A 25,608-nucleotide genomic window follows, 5' to 3' on the forward strand; every position below is an offset into this window, starting at 1 on the left:
ATTTGGATTTGCATTCAGCCAGCGGAGGTCTGGTTAGTGCTTTCTCTCCTTGGTCTTTCATCATCATCATTATTATTATTATAATAATACTATTACTAAAGATAATCAACGTTTGCTTTCCCAAGGTTTTTCATTTATTTTTAGCACCATTCTGGCAACCTGGTGTCTGCCCTCTCTTTTGGCTGATCTTTCTTTGTCAGAATAAGGTAGAGTTAATCATATGAGGCTATATTTCCAGTCATTACTTCTTCTTTCAGAAGGGGGATTGGTTTATTACTTGCCGTCTAAGGCACTCTTTCTCGGGAATGCTAACCAGTCTACTATTTTTTTTTACTTTTTCCCTATATAATATTAACCTTGTACCATATCTTGCTGCTGTAGATGGCACATAAATACAGGAACTTTCTTTTCATGCTAACCGAGGAATCCTTAGCTGATTCAGATTCTAGGGTTGGCTTTGCAAGGGGTCCAATCCTTTTTCCTGAATTAGACATGGTTAAATTCGATACTTGGAGATCATCCTCCCAGGCATCACTTTCTCCATTTTATTTTAACTTTCCAGTTTAATAAGGTTTTATTCTTTATTTTTACTTCACGCTACTGAGACACTATTTATTTGAATATTAGTGGAAACACTGGTGAAGCATAGTTTCTTTCACTTAATTATGACGGCCTATGTGTATTTGTATATTAATGTATTTGTATATTTGTGTATTTTTATATATGTGTACTTGTATGTCTGTCTATTTGTATATATTTGTCTATTTGTGTATTTGTGTACTTGTGTATTTGTATATTTGTGTATTTGTATATATGTGTGTATTTGTGTATATTTGTATATATGTGTGTATTTGTGTATTTGTGTAATCGTATATTTGTGTATTCGCGCATTTGTATATTTGTATATATTTGTGTATATATATACATATTTATATATTTGTATTTTTGTGTATTTGCATGTATTTGTATATTTGTGTATTTGTATGTATTTGTATATATTTTTGTATTTTTATATATTTATATTTTTGTGTATTTGTATATGTGTGTAGTAGATATACTCTATTCCAGATGGGTTTTGTTATGAATGAGCACAAATTGAATTAGTTATTCGGCCAATACGTTCCTTTTTTCCTTTGCATCTCTATCTAAACATAAATCAACCCGAAAAAATAATTAGTCGAGTAAAATAAAGGAATAAAAATAATAAACCGGACATTTGCTTTTTTTTAGTTTTTTTTTTACCCCCCATGATTTTATCTCGGATTACTCACAATAATTACTTGCAGTAAAAATGCAACCAGCAATTTGTTCTGCCTACAACATATTCTGCTCATGCTCATGCACCGAATCACCAAATTATATATGTGTGTGTGTGTGTGTGTGTGTGTGTGTGTTTGTGTGTGTGTGTGTGTACATCCTATATATATATATATACACACACGCATGCATATACTAGCAGGCCGCACAGCGTTGCCCTGTTGCAAAATACGCATAAATATTATATTTTAATTAATGCAGATTTCATATTTATTATGAACTGATATACCGTAAGTATTAAACGCAACGTTAAATTCCTTTAAAAAATGAAGTAATAAAAGAAAGGGAAAGAAACTGAAACATGTGCATGCCAGTATTATGCTTTCTCTAAACAGTTCATTCAACAGTCGAAATTTGGAAAAAAAAATACTCGAGCTGAGATGAAAGCCTGATACTTAAAGACTGAGTCAAGTACGATAACCACGTTCTTTGAGATGTGTTTGCAAACCTTGTGCAAAAAGTTGACAAACAGATAAATATTTGATGCGCCCCCCCCCCAGTAGCAATTTTTCAAATTTGACCCTTTAGCAGCCCTTTTTTCGAAGGAAACCTGATTAAAAAGTTTTCTACATATCCTATACACCAAATTTTAAGTTTGTAGATAAAAAAATTCATTGAGTATATAGGTTGAGAACTGTTCTGACACAGACATGCTCACTTTTATAGATGTACTAGCAGTTCAGTCCGGCTTTGCTCACGTCCTAAGTACTATTCATAACTTTATATACATATATATATATATATATATATATATATATATATATATATATATATATATATGTATATATATATGTAGATATATATGCATATATATGTGTATATATATGTATATGTATATATATATATATATGTATATGTATGTATATATATATGTATATATATGTATATATATGTATATATATATATATATAAGTTGTTTTGTAGGCGTATATAGGCGTGTACGGGCCATCCCTATATAGAGAGTGCTACCGCCTCTCTGATACATATATATACATATATATATACATATATGTATATGCATATATATATGTATATATATATGTATATATATGTATCAGAGAGGTGGTAGCACTCTCTATATAGGGATGGCCCGTACACGCCTATATACGCCTACAAAACAAAACTATCCAAATCTCAACTAAAATCAACTTATAAGTTTCAAAAAGCACATATTCTTACAGAGAAGCGTTTTACGAATCCAGCGAGTGTCAGAACGTCGGTTAAAATGTCAAAAGAGAGAAAAAAAAAGGGTACAAAAATGGCCAATTGTTCTTCTGTCTTCTTTCTTCTTTATTCTTCTTCTTTCTTCTTTCTTTTGAGACGATGTATCTCGGTGTACGAACGGTCTCTGACAACAGTTCAAGCATCAATCGACTGCTCTTTACACGGAGAAGTGCAGTGACCCATCGCTTTTTAGCTAATTCCATAATTAAATAAGATTACGTGTAATAACAAGTTTTAAACACTATATACCCAATGTAGACAGACCACTTCGAACACGGAACTTCTCTCAAAAGGGACAGCTCCAAATAATACACCGGATGCTCACAGACGTTCCAGTTTGCCAGTGGCCTATATTTCTTGGACGCTGAATATTTGAGGTGAACGTTAAGGTTTTTTCTTTAAACAGTAACCCACAAGCGTTAATGAAACCATGAAATCTTTATCTCAGTTGATCAAAATTGTTATAAGAGTAACCTATCAGCAAATACGACGTCAAAAAACAATGTTATAAAAACAAATAATTCTTCAGATTTTGGACTGTAAAATATGTACAAAATGTCAATGCTGTGACCAGGATTCGAACCTAGGTTAGCACGGCCACAACGTGGGGTCCTAACCTCTAGACGATCACGGCTAACACTGACGTCTGTCGCTCTTGGCAGAAAGACACATGACTACTGTCAAACTATTGAAAAATAAGGAGGAAACTTGAAATTCTCATGCATGCGCAAAAATACACTATAGCAACCATTGTTAAATGCAGCTGAATCTCTTCGCTCGCTAAGAAAAGTAGATCAGACCAGTTCTTCTAAGAACTCACCAAACGCCAAAGGAAATAAGTTAAATTAACCGCAAAAGAACCTGCAAGAAAGTCATCTTCTAAGAACTCACTGGAAGCTGACCAAAAAGAATCAAAATCCAAGCCCCAGCCACAAAAATAACTAGATATTGTGGCTACTATACACAATCTACTAATAAAAACAAGTAAGTTTTCTAAAATAAACTACAATAAATTAACCAAGTAACCTCACACTGTTACTGATTAGGACTTCATATAAAGATAACAACTACGCTATTGGTGTATATACCATTCCACACTTTAACTATTGGTGACGGGGCAGTATCGCAATTCTACGAGAGTTGTCTTGCTATAAGATAAGTGATATTATAGTAAGATATACATAAGTGTTATATGTTTACATTTAATAAAAAATGCCAAAATCAGCACGTAGTAAAAAAGCTCAGAGAAATATAGACTATGAAAAAAACAAAGTCAAGGTATTATCTGAGCAAAAAGAATACTATCAGAAAAATGCTGAAATAATAAAAATTAAGTATCATGCAAATCCTGAGGCAAAGAAGGCTGCCTCACGTGCTGACTCAAAAGCACGGTATAACAGGGATTCCGAGGGAAAAAAGCTGCCTCACGTGCTCTTTATAACAAAGAACCAGAAAAAAGAAGTCTGCCTCACGTGCTGACTCAAAAGCACGGTATAACAGGGATTCCGAGGGAAAAAGCTGCCTCACGTGCTCTTTATAACAAAGAACCAGAAAAAAGAAGGCTGCCTCACGTGCTGACTCAAAAGCACGGTATAACAGGGATTCCGAGGGAAAAAGCTGCCTCACGTGCTCTTTATAACAAAGAACCAGAAAAAAGAAGGCTGCCTCACGTGCTGACTCAAAAGCACGGTATAACAGGGATTCCGAGGGAAAAAAGCTGCCTCACGTGCTCTTTATAACAAAGAACCAGAAAAAAAGAAGGCTGCCTCACGTGTTGACTCAAAAGCACGGTATAACAGGGATTCCGAGGGAAAAAAGCTGCCTCACGTGCTCTTTATAACAAAGAACCAGAAAAAAAGAAGGCTGCCTCAAGTGCTGACTCAAAAGCACGGTATAACAGGGATCCCAAGGGGAAAAAGCTGCCTCATGCACAAACTATTATAAATATAAATATCAAAAACTGCCAAATCTTTGCCAAAACGTCAAAGAATGAACCAAGAAAAATTTAATAGTGAAGTTATGAACATTTTAGAACTTTATAATACTCTAACTGTTTTATCAGAGAGGCGGTAGCACTCTCTATGTAATATAGAACCGATGGAGGACCAAGAGGCAACTCCTAAGGTCCAAAACCCAAAGACCTAAAACCCAGCAGGAAGCGACCTGCTACTAATGGAGGCGGCAATGAGCAGCCTCCTAAAAAAGACAATACTATCATGAATGTAAGTTTAAAAATAAGACTGTAAGTAAAAATACTAATTAACAAGAATAAAAAAAGCATTGGGAATGCAAAAGGATATAGGGATGGTATGCCAAAAAGTATACAAACAAGATAGCTATGAATGGCTAGGCACATGGAAATAGAATTGCATTCAAAGTATAGCCCTATAGCTTTTTACAACCGTAATGATGGCACGGAATGAAGATTGGAGAAAAGCTATAGGGCTATACTTTGGATGCAATTCTATTTCCATGTGCCTAGCCATTCATAGCTATCTTGTTTGTATACTTTTTGGCATACCATCCCTATATCCTTTTGCATTTCCAATGCTTTTTTATTCTTGTATATATATGAATATATATATGTATATATATATGTGTGTATATATATGTGTATATATATATATATATATATATATATATATATATATATATATATATATTAGTATATTTAGGCAGCATTTTTTCTTTTATGCACATTTCATTAAATAGCACAGACAACTCCAACTTGTTTTTCTTCTAATCCTTCTTTTCTCTTTGTCGGACCATTTTCCGAACGTTTTTTCCGACTGAAAAAAGAAATTTCCCATAATCGCGGACATGTTCGACCTCCATTGGTCATCCTCAGGCGAGTGTTAAAAAAATAAGATTAAAAAATGAAATTGAAAAATGAAATTAGCGAGATGAAATGAAAATACTATTAAAAGACTATTAAAAGACAATTAAAATCGCTAAAATACTCAAAAGCACTTGAGCGTGCCCTCCGTTTCATTTTAATTGTTGGTTTATTAATGTGGATTACAATGCCTCAAAGATTGGGAGGCGCACCTCGCAATATGAGACAGTTAAAATGGCCGTGTTTTTTTTTTATTAATATGTCTCTAAATTCAGTTTTAGGGGTGTGGTGTGCTCTGAGGTGCTGATAGATTGAACTATTCGGGGGAAGACAGGTGACATGTTAAACGACGGGAGATGCTGGTTCGAGGCATGCTAATGTACGAATTATTTTTGGAGACACATTCTCCTATGGGACATTTAAAGATGTACACAGCATTTCTAGTTTTCAGCATACTGCTATCGGATGTAGGGCTATTATTTATTAGTAATTGGCTAGTTTTAAATTTTTTGTAATAAATAATAAATCTTATTTTAGAGTTTTTTCCGTCGTTAAGATATATTTGTGTACGATGTCTTTTATTATCTTTTCATCTAATCTGCTGGTCAACTATGTAATTTGGGAAGCCGTTATTAATTAGAGTTTGTTTTACGTTCGAAAGTGATTTATAGAACATCTCGTTCATGGAAGAATTACGTTTAATTCTGTAGATGAGATTTTTTACGACGCCTATTTTGTATTTATCAAGACATTCGCTTTTATAATTAAGGAGACATGATTCCTTACTGGTAGGTTTTTTTGTATGGGTGAGTAGTAAATTTATCGGTGTCGACTTTTATTTCTATATCGAGGAAGGGGATACTGTTGTTTATATTTGTTATATGTGTGAAATATAGTATGGACTTATTTTTAAGAACGGTTTTAATGTTTTTTAAATCGTCTAAGTTTTTCGTTATATATATATATATATATATATATATATATATATATATATATATATATATATATATATATAAGTTTGACCCATGTTCAGGTAACCTACATCTAAAATTCCAAGTGTTTGGACCCAAAATTGGTGGAGGAGTTTTGTAGAGTCTGCAAAGGTAAACTCTTTCAACTTTGACCTCTTGCCATCCAAATTTTTGCCCAAAAACTGATGAAAAAGCTTGCTACATGTTTGAATACCTTTATGTAAAATTTCAAATGTTTAGACCCAAAATTGGCTGAATAGTTTGCCAGAGACTGTGTAACCCGTTCTTCGTAAGTTGATAAGATATTAAGACCAACTAAATCGATTGACGGGTCCTGCCATGCTAAAATACCTTGCTGATCTATGAAGGACGAGTCACAACCGCAAAGGTCCAATCCTTTGAACTTTGGTCCCTTGGTAGTCAAATTATTTAGCAAAAAAACAAAAACAAAAACGATTAAAAAGTTAGCTCTATGTCTGAATACACTTTATGTAAAATTTTAAATGTTTAGACCAAAAATTGGCTGAGTAATTTGGTAAAGGTCGCAGAGGTCAAATTATATTTTAACTTTGACCCCAATTTTGATCCATTAACATTTATTGTTTCTGGCTCAAATCAAATTAAAAAAGTTTGATCTATGTCCAAGTTATCTACATCTAAAATTTCAAGTGTTTAGACCCAAAAGTGGCAGAGAAGTTTGGTAGAATTTTCAAAGGTAAAATCATTGATCTTGGACCCCTGAACAACCAAATTTCTTGCCGAAAACAGATTAAAAAGATTTTCCCAAATCTCAATTCAGCTTATGTCAAATCTCGAGTCTGTAGACTGAAAATTGACAGAGTAGTTTGGTAGGGAAATTCACCCACCACACACATACGCACACACTGACAATTTCACTTAATATATATATATATATATATATATATATATATATATATATATATATATATATATATATATATATATATTAAGCCACCATAAGTCTGGCCATTACCAACCTGGTTACAATTTGTGAATGCTAGATACTGCATGTAATGCATCAAATATAGAAATTTCCAGGTTGGTATCTGGAGGTGTGTTTAATTCACTGACAGATGCCGCCCCCCCCCCCAGTCTTTGTAAAGACATGCATCAAGGAGATGAAAATTCTTATGTAAAACCTGAAATCTTCTGTCTTGTAGCAGCTATTGCACCGACTGAGATGAGCAGTTGTACAAAAAAATGTGGATCTTACTACAAAAAACCTTCCCAACTATAAACAAATCATCTGTGTGTATTTCTGAACAACTTGGTTATTGTTGCAGATCTCATATGTCGAAATCGACAGGAGGATCCATCATTGAACATGTATGATAATTTAGTTGAAGAACGATAAGGGTGTTCGATTATAGTTTCTACAAGAATATAATGTAACTACTTTAATGGAATGTCTTCTGATGAACTCATAGCACGTGTGCCCCCTCCTCAACATACATACTCCTAATTAACCCAACAAGCAACAAAATCCCACCCTTTCACTGTAGAGGTCCCTAGATGCCACAAAGCTTTCTACTCTAAGAGTGCCTTCCCTTGGACTGCTAGACTTTGGAATTCCCTTCCTGTTTTCTATTTCTCTGTCTATACTAACCTGCAGAAGTTTAAATGTAATGTAAACAGACATCTTGCTGCTAAACTTTCTCCAGTCTATTTATTTAAACACGATCCTAAACAGCAGCCCCTTATGTCCAATTTGGAATATTACTTGTTAGAGGGTGAACAAGAAAAAAAAAATATTTGGTTGCATGGTTTTTATCAAAAACCAAAGATGTTTTGTATGATTTATGTCCCGTCTCTTCTTCAATGTTAAATTAAAATATTAATTGCGATTCTGCTTTAATTACATTGTGTAGCACTCAAAAAAGTATAGGTCATCTGTGACCATTTTCATATGTACAATAGCATGGAAGATACATTTCTGGCCTTCTTTTTGACAAATGACATAGTTATTTTTATTTATTTTATTTTTTTACAAAATTGCCCTTTTCAAGAGATTTGCAAAGAATTTTAGTGATGTGAGTGATGAACAAGGTGGGAGATTCCATCAGGATATTTCAGTGATGGAGAAAACGTTTTAAAGGAAAATGGAACCTTGGTATGTTGGCAGATTACTAATAATATAAAATATAGAATATAAAAAGGGACGATGACACTCAACGCAAGTGGGTCAAGAGGAAAAATGTTGTTTAAACTTACAGTTTTTTTTGTTCATTCATAACTAATAATAATAAAATTTGAATTCATAACTAATAATAATAACATTTTAATTCATAACTAATAATAATAAAATTTGATTTATAATCTGATGAAAACGATGCCTAATCAAGAGAAATATAAGTCAGATTTAGTATCAGGATATTTTTCTTACACCGAAACAAGTCATGTGACATGTATTTTTTTAAAACCTGAAATTTGTTGCACAGTGTAATTAACAAAGATTCTGACAAACGAATCCCCAAAGAAGCTCGAGAAAATGTGTGCAGTACAACAGAATCCGTAGCGGTCAAGTAAGTGATGCCTTTTTCTCCTCTTTCCAACGTTTTCCCCACAGAAGAGATGTTGCGAGATTGTCCCTGCTCTATTGTTATTCTCATGGCTATTGTTCGTTTGAGCTTCAATCTATCGTCCCCTCCCCTTTTCTCATAAAGCACTCGTCTAGCTACAACCTCTATCAGCAATTTCTCCCACTCTCTATCTGTGCCTAAATCAAAATGCATTACTCAATTTCCACTACTAACGATTACTATTGTTGTTTACAAGGGAATTACTTTGTCTTAAAAGTTGATGACATCGGCTCATCAGAGTTGGTCATTGAATCGTGAGATGTTGACATCGAGGCAATAATCACGATTCATAGCAGTGTTGTTAAAGTTAACAGTCTTGTTGAATTGTAAGATTTTCCAAGTTAAGCAAAATGATTTGCGACATGTTATCCCGGCAGACTGCTATCATATGAGAGGATTTGGAAAGAGACCATAAAAAAGGGATAAAATATGGTTTCCGTTCATCCTGAAAGAAATATATCTACAAACTTATGTGTTCCAGGAGAATAGTAAACCAAACAAACAAACAAACAAACAAACAAACAAACAAACAAACAAACACACTTACAAACAAACAAACAAACAAACAAACAAACAAACACACTTACAAACACATAAACAAACACACAAACAAACACACAAACAAACACACTTACAAACACACAAACAAACACACAAACAAACACACTTACAAACACACAAACAAACACACTTACAAACACACAAACAAACACACTTACAAACACACAAACAAACACACACACACTTGAATAACTTGTATCATATTTATTTCGATCAGCTTCCAATTTTTTTTATTTTTTTTATTTATTTTTTTTAATTACATTTTCACCCTAAACAAGGCAAATTGCCACTTTGGTGTAGGGGGCTACTATCAGAGGCAACAACTACTGGGGTACTATGCAAGATGTCGGTTCACATTACACTTGAACTTCTGCACGTCAGTACTGTTGAGGAAGCAGGGACCTGGAATGGAATTCCGAAGTCTAGCAGTTCTGGAGAAGAAACTATTGGAGTAGAGTAGAGTAGAGTAGAAAGATCTTTTACATCTAGGGATCTATACAGTGTGGGGGTGAGATTTAGCAGCCTGTCGGGGTTGTCGAGGGTGCTCACGTCGTGGGGGCACAAGTGATTGCAGTTCGTCAGAGCATTCACCACTAAAATACTTGTAGAACAGGCAGAGGGATGCAACATTTCGTCGATGGGACAGAGGCTGAAGCTTAGATGCCAGTTCAGGGCCTAACAGGTTTGCACACCCATCTCATTTTCTCATATCTATTATAATAAAGTCGTATTTCAGTCTATTTGTTCACGATTTAATATAGACAAAAGGTGCACGGTTTCACAAATTAATTTTCATACTAAAAACGGACATTTAAATACACTTTATTCCATCATCGTTTCTACATAAACTATTTCTGAAAAAGGAAATCTATATTAAAAATGTTACCTCATATCACATTGAAGAAAATCTACTTTAATAATTAGTTTTATGTTATTAATTATTTTTAATAATAGAATAATTTTAATAGTTCTGTTTAGAAATATTATTTAAAGTTGATTTATTTTATTTGAATTGATTTTTAATTATTTGCTTAAGCCGACATCAGTAGTGTTTAAAAACGAAAGTAAGCTTTATTTATTTATTTATTTAAGTAATGAGAGTTACTTCCCTTTTACTCTTTGATTTTCATTTTTATACTAGCGGGGGGGGGGCTATTTATAGATATTTTGATTTGTCCAGATTTCGTATATATTATTATAGAGTCTTGATTTCAAAGGTAAAAAAAAAAAATAGTATTTGGGTGCCATCAGCTAGAATTGGAACTGAAAGCAAAACTCTAGCATTCAAAGCTGGTGACGTTACCACTGTACTAATGTGACACGCATCTGAACTGTTTAAAATTAAAATAAAAAATAAACTAAGATGAATGTATAAAATGCATAGCGATTGTTTCGATTGTGACCCATTTTTGACCCCTTTAAAAAATATTTTAACAGCTAAAAACCGATAAAAACACAGTCCATAAAAAATCCAATCATTTGAGGCCCCTAGCGCCGCTCTGCAACTTTTAGTTTCGGAAAAGATAGAGTTTGAAAATATTGACACAGACAGACAAACATACTTTTATATATTTGATTGTTGCATGATCAATGGTCACCACGAATATCTGGAATGTCTTTAAATATTCTTTCCAAATCTGGGAACTTGTTAATATTTTTGTTCTTTTTGTATAAAGAAATGATTGCTTTATATATATATATATATATATATATATATATATATATATATATATATATATATATATATATATATATATATATGACCCTACACACAAATTTTAAAGGGGATTTTAGAACAGCAGTCTAAAGAGCAGAGTGTATTTTAATGTAATAGTAAAATCACTAATGTCATTAAAATACAAGAAAAAACAGTGCTCGTTGTAATGCAGATATATAATAAGCTTAATAGGCATACATATCCTAGATCTATTTTAATATTTAGTAAGATGATTGATAATTTATAATTAAAATTAAAAATCTTTTTCATAAGAAGGAACACAACAAAGCCATTAAGTTGTACGATCGTTTCGGAAACGATGTTTTTATTGAGATAGACATTAAGTCATGGACAATAATTTTAACAAATAGTTTTTTTGAAACAAAGTCTCCTCGTCCGCAAAAATATTGGGTGTTTTTTTTTTTAAAGACACAAAAAAAAAAAAAACTAGCATTTTTTAAGTAAGGCAGATGTATCTTATAATGGCTCGCCTTTTGAAATTCGTAATTATCATCGTCAAAGAATTCATTTGGATGTTAAATGTAGCTTATAAATGCTTGAGATTTTTAATTTTTAATTTTAATTATAAATTATCAATCATCTTAATATATATATATATACAGTTGTGCCCGATATTATTCATACCCCCCTTGAAAATTGAGTTTATTAGGTGTAACTTTTGTAAGAATTTATTGTTTACGTCCATATTGATACATATTCTTAATAAACCTCTTCTGATCATTTTCGTCATTTTAAAATCTCGGGATACTTGTAATAAAAGAAATATACAGCTATTTATAAAATCTGCAATGTTCAAAAATAATCATACCCCCTTATTTTTTCAGTATTAATCGAGTTTCTGACTGTTTGTTTTCTGTTTGATTCTTATTTTGAATGCTTTTATACAACCTTTGATTAATTTCATTTCGTTTTTTGCATTTTTCAGAAATTAAAATGATATCAACTGAAAACCAATAAAAGAATAAAAATTATTAGAATGGGGAAGAAAAAAGAGCTTAGTAATGATCTTAGGACTAAAATTGTGAATTCACATAAGGATGGTTTAGGTTACAAGTCAATTTTCAAGAAATTTGAGGTCCCTACAGCAACAGTACAGAGCATCATCAAAAAATTCCAGAGCCACCACACAACAAACAACTTGATTGGTAGAGGAAGAAAAAGGAAACTGTCTGCTAGAGCCACCAGGAATATTGTAAGAAGTGTTAATGCAAATCCAACCACCACTAATAAGGATATTTTAGAAAATCTGGAGTCTTCTGGCATAAAAATATCAAGGCAAACATTGCAAAGGACTCTGCATGAAAATGGTCTGAAAGGAAGAAGACCAAGAAGGACTCCATTGCACACCGGAAAACACCTTGCAGCACGTCTAAAGTTTGCTAGGACCCATGTGAATTCTCCAGAGTCCGTTTTCTCAAGTATTTTGTGGACTGACGAAACAAAAATTGAATTGTTTGGCCATATGGATGCTTCTTACGTTTGAAGGAAGAAAGGAGAAGCTTACAACCCAAAGAACACCATACCCACGGTGAAACATGGTGGTGGTAGCCTAATGTTTTGGGGCTCCTTTTCGGCTAGTGGTCCAGGTAGTTTGGTCAAGATAGATGGAACCATGAAGAAGGAGCAATATGGGATAAGGATGAAACATAGGTTAAGTGAAATTTATAAGAAGAAAATAAAAAATAAGGATTAAAAAGAAACGATAAGATAAATATTAAGTAGAAGAAAGATTTAAGAAGTAAGAAGACAAATTAAGAAGATAAACATAGGTAAAGGGATGTAGGATTCAGAAGAACGAAAGAAAATATTAAGGATTAAAAAAGAAGTACTAACAAGATAAGAAGATGAAGAAGAATTAAGAAAAATGAAATATTAAGTATCAAAAAGGGCGAGTTAATAAAAAACGGAAATATTAAGGCTTAACAAAGCAGGATTAAGAAAATGAAAGGAAATATTAAGGACCAAAAAGGCAGGATTAATAAAAAAAGGAAATATTAAGGACTAAAAAGTCAAGATTAAGAAAAAGAAAGGGATTATGAAAGATTAACGATATAGGATTAAAAAAAAGAAAGGGGATATTAAAGATTAAAAAGGCAGGATTAACAAAAAGAAAAAACTATTAAGGATTTTTTTATTATTTTTTATATTTATATTTTTTATTATTTTTTATATTTATATTTTTTATTATTTTTTATATTTATATATTTTTTATTTATTTTTATGAAATATTAAAGATTAAAATGAAGGAAAGGGAAGTATTACGGATTACAAAGGCAGGATTAATAAAAAAAGACTATTAAGGATTAAAAAAAGAAAGGAAATATTAAATATTAAAATGCAGGAAGGGAAATATTAAGGATTAAAAAGGCAGGATTAATAAAGGAGTATTAAAAACGAAGGAGAAAAACAACGCAGTTCTATGCCCCAGCCGTTGGTCATCGATATAGTACACCTTGATTATAATTAGTCTATAAATATAAAATCAAAAACGTATGTATGTATGTGTGTTCGCTTTTTCTGTGTGTCTACAAAAGGCTTTTTTCAGAGAAGCGGTCGCTCGCTTCACAACTTTTTAAAACTTTTTATATCACATATAAATCGTAATATCTCACAGTTAACAACGAAGCTCGCCTGTCTATTTAATTTGCTCGGTTTTGGGAAGATAAATATTCAACATTTGTCGCTCGCCACATGTGGGTTAGTCTTTTTCCTATAGCATCTTGAGAAAAAGAAAAAAAAAGCGTTCAGCAGTAAATGAATACTATCCCGCAGTCAAACTTCACCTCATTAACTCATTAAAACGGACACCTGCCAAATCCAAGTAATTAAATAAATTCAAACGTGTTTCCGTTAGCATATCGCGGTGGGGCAATGGTTAACGTCGCACTTTTTTTTTTCACACTTTAATTTACAACTTTGCCTCAAGGGTTCAGGTTTAATCCTCATACTTACTTTTTTTTTTAACCCCCCCACCTCCAGAGTTTCCACACACACCTCCAAACACCTGGGCAACGCCGGGTACCCCTCGCTAGTTAACTATAAAACCTGTGTATGGTCATGATCGCTACTTTCATCATAACAATCTTGTGTCTAACTCTGCCATCATGGCATGGAAAATAAATAGGGTCAGCTTCACCTAATCGGTTGTATAATCTTACAGTTAACATAGCAACTGCTGGTTAATTTGTACTGAAAATGAAAGTTTTATATAAGAATGTGCTTCCTCTCAACAATCGCTGACCTCCAACACTGTGCGCCATCGTTTCCTTCTCCTCTGTCTTCTCTTTTAGTCATGTCGTCGTGTCCCACCGAGGCGCGATAGCTCACAAGTCTAAAAAAATGAACAATGGAAGAGACTGAAAACACAAATTATAACACATTCCGTAGATATCAGTTGGATTCTGGGTGCGTGTGTGACACCATTGTGGCAAATGTCGCTAACTCAAGACAGCCTGTAAACTGTCACAAACTCAAGACTGCTCGTAGATTGTCGTAAACTGTCACAAAACTCTCTGCCACTCCTAAAACTGTCCATAAACAAACTCTAAATAAATTGAGCTCTATTGTCTGGTCCTTTGTTTCAGTTACCGACACATCTGGATTAACAATCTTATTTGCCATCACTTTTGTACACCTTCGTAAACCAGCTCCCCCATTATCTTTCTCCTAACATTACTTATAAACTGACTCCTTCTCAAAGAGAAAATGTACATCCTGGTAGGGTGGACTTCTTAGAACTGAACAAAACAGGGAAAAGGCTATTTCAGAAATGGTCTTAACTTTGTGGATTTTGGTGTCGAGGTAGCTCAGTTGGGTAGCAAAATTAGTTCACATGAGAAGGTCAAGGAAAACGTGTGAGAAAGTGATAAGGATGGATTTGAGAGAAAGAGGGATAAATAAAGACCTGGCCAGAGATAGGTTATTTTATAAGTCAATTTCTTAAAGTTATCCAACATGTAAAACGGAATGTAATCATTATGATGGTATATGTTGTGCAATAATGTGTAATTGAATACCTAATTGTAATGAAATTATAATTGACCAGCAGACTGCCCGGCATTGCCCGGTCGTAAAAGGATATTTTAATTCATGCAGATTTCGCATTTATTATTATAGAATCAATTCTCTCTTGATTATTATATTATATCCAATATATAATATCGATTTCAAAAATTAAAAAATAAATAAAATAAAAACATGACTTGAGTGCTGTCAGCTAGAATTGAAACCAACACATATAGCTCTCCAGCATTAATCATTACCATCTAAGCTAGGTCGATATACATATAAAAACTTTAAAAAATTACGTTGTTATAGTTGTAATAGAACTAACACGTTTAGTCAACTTATACCTGCCAAGTTCCAATTTTTTTTTTTAATTATGACCCTAAGCAGTTATGTTTATTGGCTAAAAACCAAACTGAACTCCAAATCCCCTATATATCAAGCTTTAAGTCTGTGGACCCAAAATTGACAAAGTAGTTTGGTAGCAACCCTAACTCTAACACAATATCACTTTTATATATAGATCATTTAAAGGTAATGCATTACTACCAATCTGAATATGTAATCTGTTTTTTATTGCCTATATGTTACATCTGAGTTCGGTTAAATAGAAAAGATCATAATTGACTGCATGTAAACAAATGCTGATACATGCAAAACATTCACAGCAAAGACTCGTCTAGCTGCAACCACTTTCAACAATTAAACTCACTTTCTATCTGTGCCTAAAACTAAATGCAAATTCCATGAACAAAGTTTCTTTCCTAGAACTGTGCGCCCGTGGAACTCTATACTGTGGGGCTGCTTTCCATTTAGCTACAATATGATCGTTTACAAGTCCAATAAAATCAAGTTGTTCTTGAGCCATCCTCTTAAATAAGCAAATTTTATCCAGTTTCCACTGTTACTGATCATTACGCTGCTGTTTCATCAACCACATTACACTCATTATCCCTTATCCTCGGGTGGCTTTCGCATCTTGATAAGTGGTAAAAAAAAAGCACAATATGGTTGCTGATAATTTGAATCTGAGAACATCTTATTTTTTAATATTTGCGAACAGAGCAAGATCATCTGCGTAATCTGTGTCAGTTATGAGTGCTGACAGATGGCGTCTTCTTCCGGATTAAGTTAAGGTGAAATCCAGTGTGCTGTGCATGTCAACAGAAGCGTGAAGTATGCAGTCAAGACAGACAATGAAAAAAAAAAAGGGGCTGATGTGCAAACGCTATCACGTTAGCTAGAAAAGTCTGCAAATGATATTGGTCTTTACATTTCTTTATATGGAGGTCACCACTTATTAAGGCCTAGAAGCCACTCGGGGATAAGGGTTAACACAGATAAGACAAATTTTATGATTTTCAATATGGAGGCAAGGATCAAAGGTCTAGCTGGAACAACACTGAGTCACTGAGTTTACGTACCTGGCCAGCAACATAGCTTCCACGGAGAGATATCAAAATTAGCATCTCAAAAGCATGGGCTGCATTGGATAAGTTGTGGTCAGTATGGACTTCAAGGCTAACTGACAAACTGAAAAGGCAGTTCTTCAGAGAAGTGGTGGAACCTGTCCTTGTTTATGGTGCTACAACCTGGACACTCACCAAAAGATTGGAAAGAAAGCTAGATGGCACGTACACCTGTATGCTATGAACAGTGTTAAATACATCTTGACAAGATCATCCCACAAAGCAGCAACTTTATGGCAACCTACCTGCCATATCTACTATTATCAGGGAGCAACATCTACAATTTGCAGGTCACTGCCAGAGAAGTAAGCAAGAGCTTGTGAGAAATGTATTGCTTTGGAATCCACAGATCGGGCACATGAGCATAGGACGACCCAGATCCACGTACATTCAGCAAATTGCACATGATACCAACTGTGATCCTAAAGATCTGAGGCAGATGATGGAAGACAGGGAAGTCTGTTGAGAGGAAGTCACGTTGGTTCGGGCAAGGAGCCTGACCAGATGGATAGATAAATAGATAGATTTTTTAAATTAATGAAAAATAAGAAAACCATGAGGAAATCATACAATGCAATTAAAAAAAAAAAATTGTATATGTTTCGGTGGTATATGCCTTCCTCAGAGCTAAATAGTATTGTTCCACACCTTTTTTTAATCAATTTGTTTTTTATAAAGTTGATTTGTGTGATTTTGAAACCGTATCAGGATGAACGGTCTCACTCAAGAATGGTCCCGCACAGCAACACAGAACAAACTGGACACTGGGGAAGGTTCTTATTTATTAATATTATTGATATATAGAAATTTAAAACCCCTGTCCCATCGCCGCAATGTTGCACCCCTCTGCCTGTTCTACAAGTACTTTAATGGTATGTGCTTTGCTCAACTTAAAGCACTTGTGCCCACTCGACATAATTACCCCCGACTAACTTAACAAGCAGCAAAATCCCACTCCATCACTATAGAGATCTGCTACTCTATTAGCTTCTGTTCTTGAACTGCTAGATTTTGGAAATCCCTCCTGGTCTCCTGCTTCCCTGACTGTACTAACATACAGAAGTTCAAGTGTAATGTAATCAGACATTTCGCTGCTCAAGTCCCTACATAGATCTCCCTGCAGATATGGTCACAAATAGTAGCCCTTACATTCAAGTGCCTTATTTGGGCTGAATAAGAGCAAAAGAAAAAAAAAACAGAAAAAAGTACAAAACAATGTTTTTTCTAATTCAGAGGAAGAACAATTAAGGATCAAAATAAAAATAACTCTGCATTGCATTTCATGGCCTTCTGATTATTTTTGTATATATGAGCAATCATCATATTGTATGAATCATCATCATCATCATCATATATGAATCTGAAGATTCTTTTTTAAGCATTGGCTTCACCAATATTTTCCTAGCCAGAATTCTTTCTATAAAGGCATCTGGTACTTTATGGGAAGGACCACGTGAAGGTTGCCAACATCATAAGTGAAAGTAATTCTTGTGTAATAAACTGGATTCGAACTTGGGACATGCAGGTCGTCAATTTGTTATTAACCACTTAACCACCTCCCATGTATGAACAATGTTTTTAGACAAGAATGCAATTTCTATTTTATTTTTATTTGGCACATTCACAAACTTAAGGTACACAACTACTCTTCAATTCAAAATAAGTCATTTCCATTACAAATTCATATTTATAAGTGACTGTGTAAAATATGTTCTATATTAACAGTCGTTTGTACTAGAGTAAGTAATTATTATTATTATTGCAGCCAAGTATAATATTATGTTGCCAATAACACGGTACAGTAATAACCAATGGAAATTGGCTAGCCAATAGCAAAGTTTGTTTTGTTGGTTTAAATGCTATTGTGATCTGACGTTGAAAATTCGGCAAGATATAATCATGTGAAATCAATGTTCAATCTCGATTGATTGATCCTGGATCCCCATTGACCTACCATACGCAACACAATACTTATGCAGTTTATGGATCGTACTGAAATAATGATGTTATTATTTAGGAACCCATTCTTAACATGGTGGGAGGGTAGGTGGTTAACTATTCTGATCTTCCACCAAATAGTTTAATAATCAAAAGGTACCGTAAAAATTGAATTTAACATGAAAATTTTATCTAAAAAATAGCACGGTTCGTTAACTGCACAAGTGCCTAAAACACAGAGTTAGATAGGGAGAAGAATGAGAAGATGAAGAAAACAAAAAGGATAATAAATGAGTAAAGAAGATGCTGCTGGTTATATTTCTTCTTTCTTTTTCTTTCTGTTTCTCCTTCCCTATTTTTGAAGAATTAAAAAGAAATGTTAAAAAAAATGAGGAAGTTTTTTCGACCCCTAAGGCTATAATAAATAAAACAAGAAAGAAACAAATAAAAAAGCAAAAAACTAAATAAAAAAAAAAGCCGTGTATCATTTTTTGAGAATGTGTGTATGGAGGGGAAGTGATTCAGGACGGTTCTTCGGGATCAGAGGAGGGTCGTGAGAATAGTCCCCCATTTGGAGAGGGTGTTTATTTATTTTTTACTCATCCGATGGTCTAAAATTCTCTGCACGCGCATCTTTACTTCGGCATCAATATTTCACGAATTTACCATGCAAAGAAGCAGTTTCCAGTTTCATAGTGGCCGACCATTATTATTTCCAAAGGCTTCCCTTTTTTGTTACTTTATTTACTTATTTATTTCATGGCTATAATTTATTTTATATTTACTTTTTATTTATTTCTTTTACGTCGTTTTTTTTCTTCTTCTTCCTTTTTATTTTATTTTTATTTTATTTTTATTTTATTTCCGTTTATTTTTTTTCTTTCCTTAATTTTGATTGTTTGCTTTATGAGTGCTTTGGAGTTTCTTTCATTTTTTTTCTTTTCTTCGGTTTTCTTTTATAGTCATTCTTTCCTTGTCCTTCTCTATTCTGAATTCTAGAAAGGATATATATATATATATATATATATATATATATATATATATATATATATATATATATATATATATATATATATATATATATATTGTATGAATCATCATCATCATCATCATCATATATGAATCTGAAGATTCTTTTTTAAGCATTGGCTTCATCAATATTTTCCTAGCCAGAATTCTTTCTATAAAGACATCTGGTACTTTATGGGAAGGACCACGTGAAGGTTGCCAACATCATAAGTGAAAGTAATTCTTGTGTAATAAACTGGATTCGAACTTGGGACATGCAGGTCGTCAATTTGTTATTAACCACTTAACCACCGCCACCTCCCATGTATGAACAATGTTTTTAGACAAGAATGCAATTTCTATTTTATTTTTATTTGGCACATTCACAAACTTAAGGTACACAACTACTCTTCAATTCAAAATAAGTCATTTCCATTACAAATTCATATTTATAAGTGACTGTGTAAAATATGTTCTATATTAACAGTCGTTTGTACTAGAGTAAGTAATCATTATTTCTATTGCAGCCAAGTATAATATTATGTTGCCAATAACACGGTACAGTAATAACCAATGGAAATTGGCTAGCCAATAGCAAAGTTTGTTTTGTTGGTTTAAATGCTATTGTGATCTGGAACATCCATCGTAACATATTCGTTTATATATATATATATATATATATATATATATATATATATATATATATATATATATAATATTGAGTAAAATGATTGATAATTTATAATTGAAATTAAAAATTTTAAATCGGGTTCATAAGGAAGAACAAACAAAATCAATAAATTGTACGATCGTTTCGGAAACGATGTTTTTATGGAGACAGACAATACGTCCTGGACAATAATTTTATCATTTGATTTTATAAAACAAAGTCTCCCCATAAGCAAAAAGAGTGGGTGGGGATTTAAAGACACTAAAAATAAAACGAGCATTTTTTAAGTAAGGCAGATATATCTTTTAGTCGTTCGCCTTTAAAGGCCGTAAATATCATCGTCAATGCATTCATTGGGATGTTAAATGTCATTTACTAATACACTAAAATAAACTCTGCTCTTCAGACTGAAAATCTAATCCCCTTAATATATATATATATATATATATATATATATATATATATATATATATATATATATCTGTTTATTATACAAACATTATTAGTTACATAAGGGCATACACGTTTCAGTAGAATCTCAATTCAGAGAGACCCACTTCATCAGACAGAGAAAAGAAGCGATCGTTTTTTTCCTCGATCTGATGAGGTGGGTCTCTTTGAATTGGGATTCTACTGAAACACGTATGAACAAATGTAACCAATAATGTTTGTATAATAAACAGACTATATACCTGCTCTGTCCTCCATTGATAACTCTAATAATCACATTGGTTTCACTGGGTTTACATCTAGGAAACCAGTATATATATATATATATATATATATATATATATATATATATATATATATATATATATATATATATATATATATACGTAAATTGAATAAAATCACAACCTACATGAATAGAAATTCACTTTTTTGGTGTTAAGCTCTTACAGCTGTTGCGTGAAAGGATGGACAATTACCTCTCGTCCAAAGAACTGTAAATCGTCCATCCAGTCACTCTTCAGAGACGCTTACAACTATCCCAACAAGTTCTTTAATCCGTTGTGAACACGTTTATTTTTTATTTATGTTTTTTTTTTTACTGTAAGAGCTTAACACCAAAAAAGTGAATTTCTATTCATGTAGGTTGTGATTTTATTCAATTTACGTATATATGCTCTGAAAACTCTTTTGAAAATTCATTGAGCTGAGATTATAACTGAGTTGGTATTATAGACAAATATATATATATATATATATATATATATATATATATATATATATATATATATATATATATATATATACATCTCTATTTTTCTCGTTATGTACTGTTAATGAAACCTATATGAAATATGTTCCTTATTAAATTTTAAAGATTTTCTATTCTGAAAGAAGTTTTAAAAAATTTAGTCTAAAAAATTATTTTAAAGTTTTTGTTAAAAAAAAATTAAGATTTTCTCATTATTCAGACCTGTATTACAAAGAGGGGGTTCCAAAAAAATGAGTTGTGGTTTGAGGAGAAATACAAACTGAAACAGAGAGAATATTCAGACCTGTAATAATACAAAGAGGGGGTGGCAAAAAAGAGTTGTGGTGTGAGGAGAAATACAAACTAAAATAGAGAGAAGGAGAGTTTTAAAACATAATCTTAAAAAGATAAGATACAAGTTAGAAAAGCGTTTTATCCAAGGCATGGAAATTGTTAAGCAAAATATTTTTACTATAGTCTTTAAAAATAAATTTGAAATTTATTTATCTTCAAAGTGCACGTTTATAAATTTTACAAAGTAAGGTATAAAAATTTAATTTAAATTGAACCCCAAAATTACCTTGGATTTATTTTATGTAATGTACATTTTGTTGCAATTTAAAAAAATTATCTTTCATCTAGCAATTAATGATATAGATATAAAATTTTCAATAATTTTTTGGAAAGTGCAGCAGAATGTACATTATATAAAATAAATCCAAGGTAATTTTTTGATTCAATTTAAATTAAATTTTTATACGTTACTTTGTAAAATTTATAAAAGTGCATTTTGAAGATAAATAAATTTCAAATTGAATCTTGTACCTTTATTTTTAAAGCCTATAGTAAAAACATTTTGTTTATCAATTTTCATGCCTTGGCTGAAATGCTTTTCTAACTTATATATATATATATATATATATACATATATATATATATATATATATATATATATATATATATATATATATATAATGAATAGAGATGCATAAATAAATAATTTTCAACATTATTTGCTGCCAAAGTTTTTTAGAATTCAGGGCAAGAGTGGTTCGACGAACGATCGTTTCAGAGACTATCTAGAATCATTTTTATTTTTTAATTTTTGGTGTACATGTGCATTCCAATGTTTCTTCTTCAATGCTTTTCACCAAGGTCAGAAACGAATATGTTACGATGGATGTTCCAAAAGTAACGTCTCCTATTTTTTATTCCGTCAAAATAGATCAGAGAGGATTTAAAGCTACATTGTTATGACGACTGAACTTATGCATTCATGACTTGAAAGTTTCATCTCTCTGTTGCAGATATTAACGGTGTGTGACTGAGAAAGAAACTCCTGTCATGAACGTGTGCCAGAAGAGGAGATGCATCATTGAATTCCTTTATGCAAAAAAGATTGAACAGATCAACATTCACTGGCGCCTGTTGAACGTTCATGAAGCCAATGCAGTGACAAAGCATGTTCTTGACTTTTACAGGCGAGGCATCAAAAAAGGCTGACAAAAGTGCATTGTGAATGGTAATGACTATCTAGAAAAATAGATTCTCGAGCACAAAAGGTCACTAGTTTTAATGGTACTGCTCCTGTCTTTGCAGCTCTTCTTATATATATATATAGTACAATATAATAATTCTTCAAGTTCCAAATATCAAGTTTTCTCTGTCATTTATTACTTTTCAAAAGCTATCCATTACAATATTGTATTGCGACTAACAAATCTGCAAAATTATGTCTTTGCTGCATTTTTAGTCACGTATTTATCATATACATGAAATAGAGAGATAAGTAAGAAATGACTAAATAGATTGATAGGAGATGGGTGATATAAAGTCATCCACAGAAAGCTGTATCATCGTCTACGATTCATCAGTGTTGCTAGACAATAACAAGATTTAAATGCGGATATCAGTCTCTGGTGTTTGATGCCCTACTAACTGAGACATTGGATCCATTGAAGTGGGAGAAGTTAAATCGTATGTACATCAAATTATTGATATGTTCATTTTGTTTACAAGGCTGATAACCAAAATAACGCAATTCTTTTTATAGAAGAGTATTGCTATTCCACTAGGTGTAAGTTATCATTTTCTCTACTAGTAATTCTCCCCAATAGTTGAACATATATATATATATATATATATATATATATATATATATATATATATATATATATTACAAGGTGGTCACCATTTATCAAGGTCCGGAAGCCACTCAGGGATAAGGGTTATATATATATATATATATATATATATATATATATATATATATATATATATATATATAGCTTAGTGCGGTAGAAGAAAAGATTCTATAAGAATCATATATATATATATATATATATATATATATATATATATATATATATATATATATCGTGTGCGTGTACTTGACAGTTTTTTTAACTTTTAAAACTATATAAAAAAACACAACTTTTAGTCGTTTATTGGAAAACTCCTTTGCTTAAAAGTTACTTAATCTCTTGCAATCACTGCATTTGTTTGTTTCCAAAAAAAAATATGCTAGGCCCAATATTATTGTAGAGATTATTAGTCATTTACCATGAACAACGTTTTCGAGGATTTAAAAGCAAAACCGTGTTCTATCTCAGAATTCATAAGCAGTTGATCAAGCACTACCTCTCTAAAACAGAAACAAGGACAAAAAATGTTCCAGATATCACATCTATTTTTTTGTTCTTTTTTTTTTTTTTTTTTTTGTGTTCAAAATAAAGTTGTTTTTTTATTTATTTTTCTATTTACTTGCCTCCCCACGAGTGCAAAGTTAAACACAAAGTCGGTTTTTAACGTGGGTAAAAATCTAGCTCCTAAAAAAAGGGCGCTCTGGATAGGAACAAAAATAAAAATGCCCCAGTCATGAAGGATTTTTGACTGAGGACGGAAAAGGTGAAGTGTAATATCAGAGCAGATGCTATTAATGTTATTAAAAAATATTCCTCTTACCTGTGCTGTTCGTCTTTGACCAATCAATATAGATATATAAGTCGATAGGACTTTCAAAGTTTGGCATAAATAGCAATGTATTTGACAAATCGATAATGTTATTAAATCCTTTTTAAGTAAAACAAAAGTCCAGGTTGTCCTCGACGGTTGTACATCTAAACAATATGATATACATGTGGGAGTAAACCAGGGGTCTATCCTGCGACCTTTATCATTCCTGATATTCATAAATGACCTCCTGATGAAATTGTTTCTGAGATAGGTATATTTGCTGATCACACCACTCTCTATAACAGATATCAGGGGAAAACAAATGAACACATATCTAAGACAATGACAGAAACACTAGAGGATGACGACAAAAATGGATGGTCACATTCAATGCTGCCAAAACTAAGCTTGTTTCCTTCAATAATTACAAGAAACCTTCTCTACCACCAATTGCAATGGCCAAAAACACATTACATGAAAGTACTTCCTTTAAACTTCTCGGCCTAATGTTCACAGGTAATATGAACTGGAATAGATACATTGAGAGCATTGCCAAGGCAGCTGCGAAGAAGGTGGGCTCTCTCTACCATGCTAGAAAGCTACTTACGCCTGAAAGTATCCTGTACCTCTATAAGGCAGGCCACCATTCGCCCATGTATGGAGTACTGTTGTCAAATTTAGGCTGGTGCATCTGCTACTTGTCTCTCACTCCTGGACAGGGTTCAAAAGCGAGTCGCCAACCTGACAGGTCCTGAATTGTCATCTAGGCTTCTGCCTCTGTCCCATCGATGAAATGTTGCATCCCCCTACTTGTTCTACAAATACTTAAATGGTGAATGCTCTGACGAACTACAAGCACTTGTATCCCCTCGACGTAAATACCCTCAACAAACCCAACAAGCAGCTAAATCCCACCCCTTCACAGTAGAGATCCCTAGATGTAAGAAAGCCTTCTACTCCAATAGTTTCTTCCCCAGAACTGCTAGACTTTGGAACTCCCTTCCAGAATTCTGTTTTTCCAACTGTACTGACATGCAGAAGTTCAAGTGTAATGTGAACAAACATCTTGCTACTCATCTCCCCTCATAATATCCCTGAAACTTATGTCCTCGATA

The 25,608-nt window shown here is 32.7% G+C and overlaps 1 protein-coding gene across 4 annotated transcripts in view; it reads left to right on the plus strand.

Moving 5' to 3' along the window:
- Nucleotides 1–25,608, plus strand: part of LOC145242018 (protocadherin beta-2-like) — an 828,148-nt gene that overhangs the window by 266,111 nt on the left and 536,429 nt on the right. Inside the window, exon 1 of one of the 4 annotated variants that reach the window (XM_080104909.1) lies at nt 8,783–8,891. The exons of 2 other annotated variants lie outside the window; for them this stretch is intronic. The gene's annotated coding sequence lies outside the window, so the exon portion shown is untranslated. Of the gene's footprint in view, nt 1–8,782; nt 8,892–25,608 lie in introns of those variants that run through there. One more of the 4 variants, XM_080104912.1, reaches the window with a different exon arrangement.

The sequence above is a fragment of the Euprymna scolopes genome, chromosome 21 (genome assembly GCF_053919585.1).
Source record: "Euprymna scolopes isolate OS-2025 chromosome 21, ASM5391958v1, whole genome shotgun sequence".
Classification (NCBI taxonomy): domain Eukaryota; kingdom Metazoa; phylum Mollusca; class Cephalopoda; order Sepiida; family Sepiolidae; genus Euprymna; species Euprymna scolopes.